Raw genomic sequence first — 14,440 nt, 5'->3', positions numbered from 1 at the left:
GTAAGTTCTTAAACATACCTATCTTGGTATTCATTAATGTCTATGTGTGCCACTGGTTTATTCCATTCTATTGCTGAGAAGCATTCTAGTGTATTGATACACAATATTTTATTTATTTGCCTGTTGATACATTTGGGTTATTTTATATTTGGGGCTATTATAAATAAAACTGTTGTGAAAATTAGTACCTAAGTAATTTTATGAAAACTTGTTCATAAATATTTCTCTTGAGAAAATACCTAGGAGTAAAATTGCCACAATTTCTTTTTTCTAAATTCATTTATTAATTTTAGTAGCCTTTTTGATATAATTAGAGTAGGTAAACTTTATACTGTCAAGGGTGCAGATAATAACTATATTAGGCTTTATAGGCAAGTTAATATCTCTCTTCTTCTCTTTTATTTTTTCCTTTTATTTTTATTCTCATCTTAAATAATATATTTTTTTGTTTGTTTGAAGGACATATAGTAAATAAGAAACAGGCCACATTTGATCTATGGATGATAGTGGCCTTGCTAAATTATCTACCTAGATAAGTATACCACTGAGGATTAAAAATAGTTATACTTTCTTTACAATTTAGGTGAGTGCTATCTGTTTTCCTATTCCAATTCAATAGTTTAGAATGTCTAGTATCATATAGAATATAAGTAGTGACAGTGGACAACATTGTCTTGTTCCTGGTCTTTGGGACAAAATATTTAGTTTTTTGCATTGATGCCTATTATCATGTTGAAGATGTTTTTTCCAAAAACAAATTACCTGAGGATAGAAATGAATGTAAATATTACATTTTCTTACAGTATGTCAATAAATTTTCTGCACAAACATCTATAATATCTGCTTAGGTAAAAAAAAAAATATATGTAGCTACAAAACAAAAGTCATGTCACGTCTGTTTAGGTTGTTAAATTTTACATAGACTGAGTCATCGTTTTTGTGTGTGTGGAGGGGAACTCCATAAGGGCATATTTCTCCAGTCTAGATTTTACATATATTATTTAAGGGTATTTATTCAGCATAAACGTTAATTTATCCAAACAACTCCTATCGCCTAAAAGATCCCCACAATATTATTATTTCACTGAAATAAGATAAAGTGAATAAAAATGTCTGTTTTGCAATGCCCATAATTTTACCTCAGTTCAAATGGTATGACGATGAAAGTAAGTATGTTTTATCAATTTGTTTTAACCTAGTCAGTTAGGATGTTGTGAAAATATACAAGACAATTTGTTTGAGTAATTTTAACCGATTAATTTTCTGATCGTCTGATGGAAGATGTCCAACACCCTTTTTTTAATCGTGCTTTGCCTGTTCCTCTAGAGTGTGGTTCTCAACCTTCCTAATGCCACAATGTATTTTCATTGTTAAAAAAGGTTGAGAACCACAGTTGAGAACTGCTGCTCTACAGAAAATGTGCAGACACACCTTCTTTATAGGAGAAATCTCATCTCAGCTTGTGGGCAATATGAGAAAAAGAAATTCAAGAAAAAGTGGAAAACCATCATCTTCTGGCACTGCAGAAAGTCTAAATGGGAAGATGCATTTTATAATACAAAATGAAAAGAAAAATCAACAAGTAATGTATGATTTGCCCCAGAAGACGTGAGAAAGTGGAACGAGAGAAAACATTTTTTGCTGAGAGACATGCAAGCAGAAGCCTGGATTTCATCCTGGAGATTGCTTTAAAAAGTATCACACTCAATAAACAAAAATAAACAAAAACACTTATTTTATGTAACCTAAAATAGATCATAATCAGATGACTTCATATTTATGTTTTTCTTTTTTAAAACTTTAGGATAATTATATGTAATCCACCAACCTCTTTCCCATTCAAAATAAATAAGAACTGGGGAGTATGTGGGTGGCTGAAAAATTATATTGGAAAGGGTAAATAATCATGATTTTACCCTATTCCAGAATATATTGAAATGTTAGGCACATTTATATCTCCTCCTAGATATTTTGTTTACTGACAGCAACATTGTCTTCTCCCACTCTTGATGAAATCAGTCGTTCTTTTAAATGGAGATCACATAAGACAACCTTGGTGATGGCTACCCCAGGTTTATAAGTTGTTCCCTTTTTCATTTTCCAAGAGGTACTTCTATTAAAAGACTTATAGCACTAAAACATGATTTATTTAAATTTCTGCTCATCTCAACTAAATCAACTTTTTCTTTTGCAATAAGGTGTAAAAAGAGAAACTTACATCCTTTTTTTTTAAATTAAACCCCTGCAATTATTAGTTTATTAGTATCATCTAGGACTCAGATGTTCAGTATTCCTCCTGAAATTACATAAACAAATGCAAATGGAAAGAATCCAAGTCAAAATTATATAACAAAAGAGCCCTCCATCACAAAAGTGTGTAAAATTAAAAGAATACTACTTTAAAACACTGGCATTCTAAGAGAATGATAATCTCAAAAATGACAAAATTGCCAAATTGTTCCCTAACTTGCTAAGCAGATAAACATTAATCTAATGAATAGTTTAAGAGTCTTTTTTCCTCTTATCAATTTGATTCAAAAAGGGGCGAACCACTATACAAGAAAATATAACCTATTTTAAATGTGGTTATCATTTTAAAGGCTCGCCAAATTAATTAAAGATACTCATAGGGAGAATCTGAATTTTCCTGAGCAATCTATATTTAGGTAAATGGGAAAAGATATTTACAGCCAGTACTTTCCCTAGTCTTTGCTGGGGCTAACATCAACAAAAATGTAATATGGCAGTCTTGTATTTTAAGATCCCACTTTTGATATACTCTCAGGTTTTCTTTAATGTGGGAACTGCGAAACATAACTACCATTACACGGTAATGGGAGTTAAAGAGTAGAGTCCTCATGTAAAGATTGGAACATACTTTTTCTTGCTTTTTTTTTTTTTTTTTTTTTGAGACCGAGTCTCAAGCTGTTTCCCTGGATAGAGTGCTGTGGTGTCACAGCTCACAGCAACCTCAAATTCTTGGACTTAAGCAATTCTCTTGCCTCAGTCTCTCAAGTACCTGGGACTACAGGTGCCTGCCACAACACCAGCTAATTTTTGGTTGTAATTGTCATTGTTGTTTGGCAGGCCCAGGTTGGGTTCTAACTTACCTTCTCCAGTGTATATGGCTGGTGCCCTAGCCACTGAGCTACAGGTGCCAAGCCTGGAACATGCTTTTCTATTGGTCCTTCAAGGACAGACTTTCAAAATGTTAGATTCTAAAAATCCCATGCTGTAAGTAGATTGATTATTCTTCACTTTGTAAATATGAGTTTTTAAAATTTGTTATCAACTGTGTAGTTTCAGTTACAGATGAAAATTGTCACAATTTAATTTTTATTACCTCCATCATGATGTGCAGGGTGTGTAGATGAAAGCTTTTTATCAGTTAATTATGTGAAAAGACAAACCATGTAGTAATACATGTGATCCATGATGGGCAAAAAGCTAAAGAGGCACTTCCCTTCGAGAAGAAAAATTTGACCTATGAAAAGGACAACAGAAGTAATCAAAAAATTGTATTTACTTAGAAGCATTCAGAATCTCAACAAAACAGCAGCAACCATTTTTGCAATTGCAGATATTCAGTTAACAGAACAACAATTATTTATTTATTTATTTTTTTGTAGAGATAGAGTCTCACTGTACCGCCCTCGGTAGAGTGCCATGACATCACACGGCTCACAGCAACCTCTAACACTTGGGCTTACACGATTCTCTTGACTCAGCCTCCCAAGCAGCTGGGACTACAGGCGCCCACCACAATGCCCGGCTACAACAATTATTTTTTATGAGTTGCATCAGAGACAACTGAAGATGAAAATACTATCATCCCCACACGTAACTAATTACTACTGTGCATCAACAAGGACCTGTTTTAAATTCCCATGCCAATTACCAACCCCCATACTGTACCTTGTCTGGTTTTCTATTGAAAAACCACCAGGACAGGGCTATCTAAAGACACATTTGGTAGTGTGTTAGCTATGCAAAAAAAAAAAAAAAAAGGACACTGTACAGTTTAAAACAAATCTGACACAGTCTTACATTTTTTTCTTTCTTTCTTTTCTTTCTTTCGTTTTCCTTTAAAAGGAGTGAGTTGTGTACATGGGGATTAAATGCTTTGTAGACAAGGAAACACACTGCATTAGAACCAGCTTATTCATCATCACCTTCTTCATCTTCCTCCTCCTCTTCATCCTCTTTATTTTCCTCATTTCCCTCCTCTTCCTTCTTTCTCTTGTTTGTTTCAGCCTCATGGACTCCCTTCTTTGATGCATCAGGCTTTCCTTCAGCTCAGTATGCAGCACTATCCTTTTAGTATTTTCCCCTCTACTTTGCAGCCTTTTCGTAAGGCTACTTGTCACCGACAGCCCTATTATTCCACATCTCTCCAAGCTTCTTTGAAACATCACCAATGGATAGGCTGGGTTGTTCTCCTCTGGAAAATGCCCAAGGAGACCTTTTGGGTGCATTGGGATCCCTGAAATTCTTTTTTGTTTCCCCTTTACAAGGGATATAGGTTTCATTTATCTTTCATAACAGGCCTTGTCTGCCTTTGTCATATCTTCAGATTTTCCTTTCTCTTTAGCAGACATGGTCTTTCACCTCTCTGAGCACTTCTGAGAAGTTGACTGAAGTATCTGGGTGCTTGTTCTTTTGCTCCTCTGGACAAGTTTTTACAAAGAAGGCGTATGATGACATTCTGCCTCTTGGGTTCTCCTCCTTTGCGTATGTTTGGTTATTTTTCCTCAGCCAGGCACAGAGTCAGCCAGTATCCATCCTACTTTCACTTGTCCCAGTGCTGTCTCTATGGAGCTCAATGTATTGCAATAGCTCAAAATTTACATTCCTAATGCCCGGTATAGTCCACATGAAAATCAGCAATGATTTTTTTTTTTTGCAGTACTGATTTATGAATGACAGAATGGATGAAAGAAAGAGATGTCAAATTTCCTGCATTTTCAGGGAAATCAGACATTCAAATTTTAAGAGAAATTTTCTTTGCTTTCACCAGCAACTTTAGCCAGGAAGAAAATCACCAGAGAGTGAATACAAATCTATAACCATTCTGCAAAGCTGTCAGTGGCCTTGAAAAAGAGGCATAGATAAGAGATAAGAACCTGAAAATCAGTGAGACTAAAGTGAGAATTGACAATGGGCAGGGAAGAATCTTTGGCCTTGAACCAAGAAAATAAAAGGGCAGAGTTCTGAATTAAAGACAGTGCAAGAAAAATAATTTGCTCCTTAGATAAGCTTGTAGAAAAGAGAGCCCTACGAAAGCAAACTGTGTAACCTAATCATGTGTACCCTCATATTAACCTGAAATTAAAATAAAAAAGTGCAAAGCTGGGAATGAGGTACTCTTATGGGCTGAAGAGACAAAAAAATAGACATGATTACCTTCTTGTTTCGTGCCAGCACTTTGCTAAATTCACAGTGGTTTTGTTCACATTCATGAGAGAACTGAACCACAGATAGCTTGGTGTTAAAATTTTTGAACACTTTGGGCATTAAGGGGTCTTTATTTCATCATTTCAGTCATGTGATAAGGAAGATAAGTTTTCAATGCAAAACAAATTCAGCAGTGAGTGCCTAGTAACTCGTAAAAAAAAAAAAAAGAAAGATCACAACACTTCAGTTAGAAATGAAATAATTAAATCACAAAGAGTTCTTGTTCTTTGACAGGTCAATTTGATTTGCTACTCAGCCTGACAGTAGAAACATGACTAAAGAGGACATTTTTCCAACAGGGAACTGAAGCTCTAAGACATCTTACACTTTAAAGTGATTATTAACACCAAAAAGGGAATTTGACCAACAAAGATGCCCTATTGGCAACTTTACAAAGTTCTTGGAAGAAAAAGAATCCCTACATGTTTGTTATTTGAAATCTTTATGCAAATGTGTTCATGTATATGCACATGTTGGTGGGAAAATAAATGCAAAAAGATGGAATTTCCAATGAATGAATATGTTGAATTGCTAAAAGCAACATATTGCAACTTATGTTCTGAGAGCTCTTTGCTCACCATGAAATCCCCAAGCTGAATGTATTGAGAAGATGCGCAATAAGGTATGGAATAGTTCCAGGTTCAGATGTGAACACAGATACAAACACAGTGGATGCTGGAATATGTGTTTAATGCTGTTGTGTGCAATGTTGAGAAAATAAATTGGATGTTGTTCATGTTGCTAATGCAAAAACAGAATGAATGTTAAAATGAAGTTATCTGCTGATTTGGGAATCTCATTTATCCCCTGCTGATCATATCATCTGTTTTGGTTAGACACATGATGCAAACATTCCTTCTGTGAAATCCCACTCCTAAGTCTTCCAAAATTTTAACCCAGCTTTTTAAGTTAGCACTAGTTCAAATACCAAGAGGCTAGAGTAATTGATTTCAAGCTGGTTGAATGAGTATTTTCTGGGCTTGATGCTCTGTGGAAATTAAATTTTTTTTAATTTTAAAAAGAAAATAAAAAGAAAAAGATATTTCTTATACATAGGAGGCATATAGAAATATTTGTTTACCTAAAAAAATAAAAATCTCTGTCCCTAACCTAAAGAAGTTGAAGACACAATTGGAAATGACAAAGAATATATCTGTTTGACACCATTAAATTAAACAACAAAATCAGGCTGAGTGCTGTGGCTCATGTGTGTAATCCTAGCACTCTGGGAGGTCAAGTTGGATGAATTTCTTGAGCTCAGGTATTCTAGACTAGCCTGAACAAGAATGAGACACCCCGCCACCCCCATATGTACTTTAAAAAAAATTGAAAAAGTAGCTGGGCATGAGGTGGTGCATGACTATAGTCCCATCTATTTAGGAGACTGATGCAAGAGGATTGCCTAAGCCAAAGAAGTAGAGGTTGCTGTGAACTATGATCATTCTTCAGTACTCTACCCAGGGCAATGGAGTGAGACTTTGTCTCAAAAAAAAAAAAAAAAAAAAGAGAGAGAGAGAAAAGAAAAAACCTACAAAACCAAAAATAATCACTATATAAGTGAATAAAGTCAATATATGTTAAGTGTCCAAATTTAATAACAATAAATCGATATAGGAATTTAAAGAAGGAAAGTGCCAGGTGCGTGTGGTGGTTCACGCCTATAAACCTCACACGCTGGGAGGCCGAGGCAGGTGGATAGCTTGAGCTCATGGGTTCAAGACCAGCCTGAGCAAAAAGTGAGACCTCGTCTCACTAAAAATAGAAAAACTGAAGCAAGAGGATCACTTGAGCCCCAGTTGAAGGTTGCTGAGAGCTAGGATGCCATGACATTCTACCCAGGGTGATAGCTTGAGACTCTGTCTCAACAAAAATAAATAAAATGAAATAATAAATAAAAATAAGGAAGAAAAGTGCCATGGGCTTAATTTTATGGTGAGGGCCATTAAAGGATTTTCTGGTCAGACTAAGCTGTGCTCATGGGGGAAGTCTTTGCTATTGGTGGATGAGGCCAAAGAAGAGATAGCAATGGCGTCCACCTGCACAGTAAATTAAGGAAAAAAATAAATGCTTCATTTCACTTTTTTGTTTATATTTTCAGGTAAAATTCTAGGCTTTTGGAGAACCTCTAGAATACAGATTAAGGTTGGTTACTTCAGGATTTATACACTTTCCCATTGACTGTAATATCCAACTAATTAATTAAAATCTAGTCAAATTGACTTATTCTTGAATTTTACAATAAGTTTATTCTTCAACAGAATAAACAGTATTTTCTTGTATAAAATGTGTTCACTGTACCAGTGAGTTGAAAGAATTCATGCTGTGGTGATGCTTGACTTAGCCTTTAGATTTAGAGTGTTTTTGAGTTTGCAAATTTGGTTAGTTAATACATTCCTTATTTCTTTTGATTGACTAAAATATTAAGTCAATAATAGAGCCCCTCAGTGAAACAGAGAATGGTAAATAGAATGAAAAGTGGCAAAAGGTGTCAGAATGATTGACTCATTTAAGGAAAGTTGATATATACTGTTTAGGGAATCATTTTTGATTAGTTTTTGGCTTATTATAAAAACCTTTCTGTGATGATGTTTTTCAGGTAATTGTCTATGTAATACTCAATATCCAGGTGGTTTCCAATCTCTAAATATAGTTTTGTATAGAGGGAAGACACTATAAGTTTCAATGTAGCAGACTGAGTTCATACAAGAAACCTTTCTTCTTCCACTCCAAATAGAAATAATTCTTGACTAAAATATGACAGAGAGATATCAAAGGGCATTGGGGCCTGGTTAAGGTAAGAATTGGGAAAACTAATCCCAGTAAATACTTAGGAAGTGAGGTCTTACACTCTTTAGTCTGATGCATGGAGTAAAAAGAAACTGGGTCCCCTGAGATAGGTGGAGCCACAAAAGACTGTATGCCTCTGTTTTGCTTTGCTTATTTTATTAAATGTATCCATCCAGTAAGGAATGGTTAAGGCTCTCTTGTGTGGTAAGCACTGGCAGCATGAAAAAAAAAAAAAGATAGAAGAAAGGAAGATAAAGGGAGGAAGGAAGGGAGGGAAGGAGGTAGGAAGGAAGGAAGCAAAAAAGAGCTGGGGAGGTGATTAAAGGGGATGGGAGGGGAGGAGAGGAAGGAAGAGAGGAAGGAAGAAAAGAAGGAGAAAGAAAACAAAACATTATTCCCTTGTGAAGCTTATATTCTGGTCTGGGGAGAAGGGGAGAGATGGAGATAAAGGAGTATACACCATACTTTGATAGATAACATTTACAAAAATAAAAAGATAAGAGATATAAGGAATATGGAGATTCCTATGAGTCCAAGTGGAGTCATATCAGAAGTGCTTATTACAAAGTAGTATCAATCAAAGGTAGATCAAGACTCAAAAGGGAATTTCAACATGCATTCCCAGGAAAAAATAATTCAGCTAGAGGAAACCACAAATACAAAAGCCTCAGTCAGAGGGAAGAGTAAGGTGACCATTATGATTGGAACAGAGTGAGAAAATAGAAGGAAATTAGGTCAGACTGTTAGTGTACTGCCAAATCATATAGATACTTTCAATGTAGACAGGGTGAAAATGTGAAGTGTAATTACATGGCTGTGGCAATAATCTGGGTTGGAGATGATGGTGGGTTAGACCAGCTAAGTTAACAGTGAAAGTGATCAGAATGGTCAGGTTCTGGGTAATATTCTGAAAACAGAATCCCTAGGATTTGCCAACAGATTGTCTACACATGTGAAAGTTAAAGAAAGTCAAAGATGATCCCCAAATATTGGTTTGAGAAATAGAGGCAGGGGGTCATTAACTGAGATGAGGAAGGCTAGTGGAATGCAATTTTTGTCCAAAAGGTTTGAATGCTGTCATAAACTAGGCACAGGTTCAGATGCCTGTTAGAAAACTCAGTGTAGCTGTTACAGAATTGATGGAAAATGTCTGTAATGAAGATACTAATTTGAAAATCATGAGTATATAGATGATATGTATTTATTTATTTATTTTTATTTGTTATTGTTTGGGATTGATTGAGGGTACAGAGTTAGGTTACACTGATTGTGGTTGTTAGGTAAAGCCCCCTCTTGTAACTGTGTCCCACTCCCAAGAGGAGTGCCATACACTGTGACTCCCCATCTTCCTCCCTTCTCCCCTCTCCCTCATTCCTTGTTCCCCTACCTCCAACCTTGTATTAGATCACCTACTGCCTTCACATTAGAATTGAGCACATTGGATTCTTGCTTCTCCATTCTTGTGATGCTTTAATAAGAAAAAATGTATTTCACCTCCATCCAGCTTAATACAAAAGATGTAAAATCTCCATCTTTTTCATGGCTCAGTAGTATTCCATGGTATACATATATCACAGCTTTTAATCCATTCCTGTGTTGGTGGACATTTAGGTGTTTCCACAATTTGGCGATTATAAATTAAGCTGTGCAAAATAGTCTAGTGAAAATGTTCTTAACATAAATTGATTTTTTTCTTTTGGGTAGATGCCTAGTAATGGGATTGCAGGATCAAATGAGATGTCTAATTTGAGTTCTTTGAGGATTCTCCATACTTCCTTCCAAAAAGGTTGTATTAGTTCACAGTCCCACCAACAGCGTAAAAGTGTTCCCTTCTGTCCACATCCACAGCTTTTAGACTTGGTGATGTGAGCCATTTTCACTGGGGTTAGGTGATATCTCAGGGTGGTTTTGATTTGCATTTCTCTGATGATCAGAAACAATGAGCATTTTTCAGATGTTTGTTAGCCATCTGTCTTCGTCAGAGAAGGTTCTATTCATATCTCTGGCCCAGAGGTAGATGGGATTGTTTACTCTTTTTCGTTGATTAACTTGAGGTCTCTGTACATTTTAGCTATCAACCCTTTGTCAGATTAATACCCTGAAAGTAACCCTATTCAACAAATGGTGCTGAGATAACTGGATAATCACATGTAAAAGACTGAAACTTGACCCATACTTTTCACCCCTTAGAAAAATTGACTCTAGATGAATAAGAGACTTCAATCTGAAACACAAAACAAAAATCTTAGAAGAAAGTGTGAGGAAAACACTTGATGATGTTGGACTGGAAAAAGATTATGACAAAGACTTCACTGGCCATTGCAATAACATCAAAAATTAACAAATGGGATTTAATTAAACTGAAAAGCTTTTGGACAGCTAAGGACACAATAAGTAAAGCCAAAAGACAACCTTCAGAATGGGAAAGGATATAGATGACTAAGGAAAAAGTGTAGATAGATTAATTGTTATTAAATCACGTTCTTGAAAGACTGTGCCACGGGCAGGGCCCGTACAGCATTGTTCTGGATTCCCACCATAACTTAATAGGAAATTTTCACAATGTCCAGAGCCTTGATGTTCTGCAAATGAAGGAGGAGGATGTCCTCAAATTCCTTGTAGCAGGAAGCAACTTAGGTGGCACCAGCCTTGACTTCCAAATGGAACAGTACATCTCCAAAAGGAAAAGTGATGTTGTCTACATTCTAAATCTGAAGAGGACCTAGGAAAAACTTTCTGTTGGCATCTCAGGCCATTGTAACCATTAAAAACCCTGCTAATGTTCATGTCATATCCTCCAGGAATACTGGCCAGCAAGCTGTGCTGAATTTTGCTGCTGCCACTGGAGCCACTCCTATTGCTGGCTGCTTAATGCCCAGAACCTTCACTAACAAGATCCAGGCAGCCTTCCAGGAGCCTCATCTTCTAGTGGTTACTGATCCCAGGGCTGACCACCAACCTCTCACAGAGGCATTTATGTTAACCTGCCTATCATCGCTCTGTGTAACACAGATTCTCCTCTGCATTATGTGGACATTACCATTCCATGCAACAACAAGGGAGCTCACTCAGTAGGTTTGATGTAGTGGATGCTGGCCCGGGAAGTTCTCTGCATGTGTGGCACCATCTCCCATGAACATCCGTGGGAGGTCATGCCAGATCTCTATTTCCACAGAGATCCTGAAGATATTGAAAAGAAAGAGCAGGCTGCTGCTGAGAAAGCTGTGACCAGTGAGGAATTTCAGGGTGAATGGACTGCTCCAGCTCCTGAGTTTACTGCTATACAACGGGAGGTTGCAGACTGGTTAGAAGGCGTGCAGGTGCCCTATGTGCCTATTCAGCAGTTTCCCACTGAAGACTGGAGTGCCCAGCTCACCACTGAAGACTGGTCTGCAGCTCCCACTGCTCGGGCCACTGAATGGGTAGGAACAACCACTGAGTGGTCTTAAGCTGTTCTTCCACAAGCTCTTAAACAAGATGGAAATAAAATTGGAGGAAATAAACATCAGTTTAAAAAAAAAATTCCTCAAGTTGAGAAATTAAGAAATCTGGCTTAGGTTTACTGTCACCCGTAAATCCTTGGAAAAGCAAATAAAGGGTTAGGTGCAGTGCCTCACACCTGTGATCCTAGCACGCTGGGAAGCCATGGAAGGTGGATCACTTGAGCTCAGGAGTTTGAGATCAGCCTGAGCAAGGGTGAGACTCACTTCTAAAATTACTTGAGAGTTATGGCAGGTGTCTGTAGTCCCAGCTAACTTGGGAGGCTGAGGCAAGAGGGTCACATGAGCCCAAGAGTTTGAGGTTGCTTGGGAGGCACCTGTGGCTCAGTGAGTAGGGCGCCGGCCCCATATGCCGAGGGTTGCAGGTTCGGACCCAGCCCTGGCCAAACTGCAACAGAAAAATAGCCGGGCATTGTGGTGCACACCTGTAGTCCCAGCTGCTCGGGAGGCTGAGGCAAGAGAATCGTGTAAGCCCAAGAATTAGAGGTTGCTGTGAGCCATGTGACTCCACGGCACTCTACCGGAGGGCGGTACAGTGAGACTCTGTCTCTACAAAAAAAAAAAAAAAAAGAGTTTGAGGTTGCTGTGATTAAATAAAGATGTGCAACTTCAAATGCATCTCACAGTTGGGCTTATGAGTCTTCATAAGTATAATACCATACCTTTTGAAAATGTCAGACCTTAAGAATTTACAAACTGTCACAAGACATCAGCAAATAACTTTTTTTAAAAAAGCAAAATGAATTCTCAAAGAATAATATAAAATGGAACAGTCTATAAAAATTTAACACAGACTTTTTTAACAAAACATTTAAATGTAATTTTTTCCAAAAAGTGAAAGCATGAATAAAATACACAAAGTGAAAGGAATATATCACAAAAAGGTGGTATTTGAAAAACTGCAATTTTAATATATATAAATTTAGAGAAATAGTAATTAATATGTATAGTTGTGTTATAAAGTAGATTGCACATACATGAGGAAGATGTTGCATTAGAAGAGAGATTTGGCACATTATACAGCATCCATCAATGAAATATGAAAAGAATAATTAAAGAAGGAATACATAAGGTACCAGTGAATAGAATTGAAAAAATCCCCCTTAAATTAAATGAGTACTAAAGAAGATAATAACAAAGTTAAGTAGCTTTTCAGTTGGATGTTGAATGGTTCTTTGGATCATATTTCATTGCTCTGGGGATTATAACAGCAGAGAACATGTCGGCCCAGAGGGAATAGACCCAGATGGTGTCTCAAAGCAACTGGAATGAGATTGTTGGTAACTCTGATGATATGAATTTAAAGGAGTCTCTTCTTCTGAGCATCTATGCAAATGGTTTTGAGAAGCCTTCCACTATTCAGCAGAGAGCTATTATTCCTTGTATTAAAGATCCAAAAGGTAATTCTGGCACTTGGAGACTATATGGGAGCAATTTGTCATGCTTGCAGTGGTGGAACGAATGAAATGCAAAAACTTCAGGCTGAGCACATATTGTAGTCAGTACACGAGAGAGAATGTTTCATATGCTAAACAGATGATACTTCTCTCCAAAATGGATCAAAATGTTTGTTTTGGATGAAGCACATGAAATGCTGAGCTGAGGGTTTAAGGATCAAGTCTATGAGATTTTCAAAAAAGTAAATACAAATATTCAGGTTGTGTTCCTTTCTGCTACAATGCCAACTGATGTGTTAGAAGTGATGAAAAAATTCATGAGAGATCCAATTCGGATTCTGGTGAAAAAGAAAAAACTGACCTTTGAAAGAATCAAACAGTTTTATATTAATGTTGAAAGAGAGGAATGGAAGTTGGACACACTTTCTGACTTGTACGAGGCACTGACCAGTTTAGGCTGCTATTTTTCTCAATACAGACACAAGGTGGACAGACTCACTGAGAAAATGCATGATGGAGATTTCACAGCATCTGCACTGCACAGTGACATGGACCAGAATGAAAGAGATGTTATTGTGAGCAAATTCCAGTCACGGTCAAGCCGTGTTCTGATCACTACTGACTTGTTGGCTTGTGAGATTGATATGAAGTATCTGATTATAATCTAAGACCTACTCATGAATCATGAAAACTATACTCACAGGAATCAATAGCAGTTGATGACGAGATGCACTCAGAAATGGCAATGACATAATTTAGGACATGGAATCATACTTGAAACAGTACACTGTTTGATTAAAGAGCAAGTTGAATTGGCAGAGGGGGTCAATGTGAGAGGAAAAGTGGCTATAAAGTTTGTTACTAAAGGAGATAAGAGGATTCTTTGTGACATCGAGACTTTCTACAATACTATAGTGGAGGAAATGCCCATGAATGTGGCTGAAATTATTTAATTTCTGAGATAAGACAGTTTTGAATGCAGGACTCTCAGTGGATGAATAGTCAATCACAGTGTGCACTGTGCTTCTTTGGGCATATTTGAATCTTGTCTCAATACTTACAATAGATCAGATGCACATTTTGGTAGCAAAGGGACATTAGTCAGGAGCTCTTGTGAGGAAAGTCATTGGCTTTATTTATCCTCTTTAGACTGTTGGAGTGGGTATAAAAGGTAGGGTATGTATTATCTTTATTTCTTTTTTTTTTTTTGGCCGGGGCTGGGTTTGAACCCGCCACCTTCGGCATATGGGACCGGTGCTCTACCCCTTTCAGCCACAGGCGCCGCCCATATTATCTTTATTT

The 14,440-nt window shown here is 37.0% G+C and overlaps 2 pseudogenes; both read left to right on the top strand.

Moving 5' to 3' along the window:
- The first annotated feature begins 6,064 nt into the window (after positions 1-6,064).
- On the top strand, positions 6,065-11,719 carry LOC128571696 (40S ribosomal protein SA-like; annotated as a pseudogene).
- Positions 11,720-13,165: 1,446 nt separating this feature from the next.
- On the top strand, positions 13,166-14,091 carry LOC128571911 (eukaryotic initiation factor 4A-II-like; annotated as a pseudogene).
- Positions 14,092-14,440: the final 349 nt, after the last annotated feature.

Source organism: Nycticebus coucang, chromosome 19 (assembly GCF_027406575.1).
Source record: "Nycticebus coucang isolate mNycCou1 chromosome 19, mNycCou1.pri, whole genome shotgun sequence".
Taxonomy (NCBI): Eukaryota; Metazoa; Chordata; class Mammalia; order Primates; family Lorisidae; genus Nycticebus; species Nycticebus coucang.
Note: the sequence above shows the minus strand (reverse complement) of the source record. Positions and strands in the feature narration are given on the sequence as shown.